The sequence below is a fragment of the Ursus maritimus genome, unplaced genomic scaffold (genome assembly GCF_017311325.1).
Source record: "Ursus maritimus isolate PB19 unplaced genomic scaffold, ASM1731132v1 scaffold_1, whole genome shotgun sequence".
Classification (NCBI taxonomy): Eukaryota; Metazoa; Chordata; class Mammalia; order Carnivora; family Ursidae; genus Ursus; species Ursus maritimus.
In genome coordinates, this window is record NW_024423343.1 from 27462456 (window position 1) to 27465325 (window position 2870).

At 41.4% G+C, this 2870-nt stretch overlaps 1 pseudogene; it reads right to left on the reverse strand.

Annotated features, from left to right (window-relative positions):
* Positions 1–690: 690 nt before the first annotated feature.
* Positions 691–791, reverse strand: LOC121099908 (annotated as a pseudogene).
* Between the last annotated feature and the right edge of the window lie 2079 nt (positions 792–2870).

Here is a 2870-nt window from a genome sequence, read left to right on the forward strand (position 1 = left end):
CCTAGAAAATAGGTTCTTGAATTATTTGGTACTAATTATTCCTAAATCCCAGTTCTTCAACCTTTAAACTCCCAACACTAGTGTTGGCTTCCTGGAGATATTAGCCAGAGTTCTCTGTTTGCCAGTAACATATCAGACATAAATGGGAAAGCCAAAAGCTTCTCACAGTGCTGAATTTTACTTTATTTGCTTGGTAAGCATAAAATCACAGACTTCAGACATGGAAATGATCCTGAAACACTTGAACCCAAAACACATAAAATTAGAGACCCTGGATGTCACTGATCAAGTTTTTCTTCTTGAAAATTGTGTTCCCATCCGTGGGGAACAGGCAAAGAGAATGGTATCCTCCCTCTAATCCCAATATTAAAAACAATCAACAGAAGGAAGTAATGGTGGGGGGGGGCAGAGGGGGATACAACCAAACTAACTCCTCACCTATGCTTCCTTCTTCTCTCCCTCCTCTCTCAAAAGTTCCCACTGGAACCTCAAAGAGGTAAAAGGTCTGAGATGAAAGCAGCCTCCAAGAGAGGAATGGGAGAAGGGATACCCTACAGGATCCCACTAACCTTTTGCCCATGAAGATGAAAAACAACTCAAGATAACTCCAGTGTCAGCCTATATACCCTATACACACCAGTATTTCCTGTAGATCCTAGTTAATAATAGTCAAGATTTTAAATCTTTTTTTTTAATATGGAATCCTTCAAGAATTTACATGCCATCCTTGTGCCATGCTAATCTTCTCTGTATCACTCTAATTTTAGTATGCATGCTGCCAAAGTGAGCACCAGATTCTAAATATTTTTCTTCTTTTTTCCCTCTTTTCTCCCATTGAACCTATAGTGTTTTCTGGCCAGTCTAACTTTATATAAGGCCCACCAAGCAAAGAAACTGAATTCTTTCCATAAAGAAGTGCCACGAGCTGCTATATTGAGTTTTACCCTCAAAAGGGTGCTTCCTCATTATGACTTCCCTCTCCAGTTATCCTGCCTTGCTGCCACGGGGTTAGGTCCTTATGTTGCTATTGTCTTACTCCCTCCCCTCCAGACTTTAGGGGTTTAAATTTTCTTGTGGGTTTGTTAAAGCAAAAATGACAATCATACCACCTGTTGCTTAAATGAGAAGAAATGTACTGCTTTTCACACAAAAGCCAATTGATCCAAATGGAATGCCACAGGAGTCAAGCAGAGGTGGGTCATTTGTTACCCCCTATCTTCTTGTCATCTACTGGACAGTCATCAAAGACAAGCTGAGAAAGAGAGCCAGAGGCTGGTGCTACTATGGTGACCCTTGGTGTCTCATCCAGCCTCCTTGTTTGGGATAGTTTGGTCTACGTAACTGTCAACCAAATGACCTCATCTAATTTAACCAAGCTTGTGTATGATACAAAGGCTACATTAGCTGCTAGGAAGCAGGAAGGTGGGTGTTAAGGTCAATGGCTGGCTGGACCTCAGACACTAGCAATACTCTGGAATTGGATGCTGCTGTTGTAGTATTAATGTGACATCTCAGGAAACACAAAAAGTAGAATTACCAAGGAACAGAAGGTTTAGGGAACAGCACGACATTCCAGTTTTCTCTCTTTTGCTTACTCATCTCCCCTGTTATAAAGGCCCATTAAATAGATCAAATGCAGAGTGCTTGTGTCATCCTACACATTGAAAGTTGCAAATACTGAACTTTGATGTGAGTGTGTATGCCTGTTGTGCTGAGCATTCAAAATAGGGCCCATGGACTATTACAACAACGGATTTCAGACTAGGGAATAACATTCATATCCTCCGGGCATTGATTGAGTAACCTTGATGTGCCAGTTCATTTTGCCACTTAGTGGGAACACAAAAATAAAGATGGAATAGTCCCTTCCCAGAAAGGGGCTCCCCTCATTGATTTCAAGAAACTGATGTCTAAACAAAATAACTAGATAAAGTAATAATTACCATTACAGTGGTATGAGCAAGACGCTTGATAGAACCAAGTTGGCGGTATTAAGTCCAGCCTGGAGGATTAGGAAAACTTCAAGAAAATCTTTACAGAGGAATTGATACCTGAGATGAAACTTCAAAAAAGGGGTAAAATCTCTCTGGGTGAAAAATGTAGAACTGGTATCTCAGTGAGAAGGGTCAGTTTATTAAAAATCAAGAGAAAGTATAGCAAAACTTCCAGCTATAAGGTGAATAGGTTCTGGGCATCTAATGTACAGCATATGATTATAGTTAATAACACTGCATTATATACATGAAATTTGCTAAGAGTGTAGGTCTTAAATGTTTACACACACACACACAAATATTAATTATGTGAGGTGATGCAGGTGCTAGCTAACACTGTGGTGGTAATCATCATCTTGCAACACATTAATGTATCAAACCTATACGTGGTCCACCTTAAACTTACACAATGTAATACTTCAATTCTATCTCAGTTAAACTGGGGAGCGGGGTAAATGAGAAATGTGAAAATAACAGTGTGCATTGGGAAACAAGGGATTTGGTGTGACCCATCAGAAAGTCTGAAGACAGAGGATTTCAGGGCAAGTGCGCCACACTAAGGAACCAGTACCGGATTCTGGAGGCAATGGGAGCCAGTGAAGGGTTTCAAGCAGGTGAGTGGCTGCCTTCGTTCAGGCCGCTAGAGCAAAAATACCATGGACTGAATGACTTAAACATACATTTCTTTCTCTCAGTTCCGGAGGCTGGGAAGTCGGAGATCAGGGTACGGGTAGATCCGGTGTCTGGTGAGAGCCAGCTTCCTTCTTTGCAGACTGTCTTCTGATTGTGCCCTCACCCAGAGCGAGGAAGCAAGCTCTTTCCCATCTCTTCTCGTGTCTAGGGACACTAATCCTATCATGATGTCTCCACCCTCAG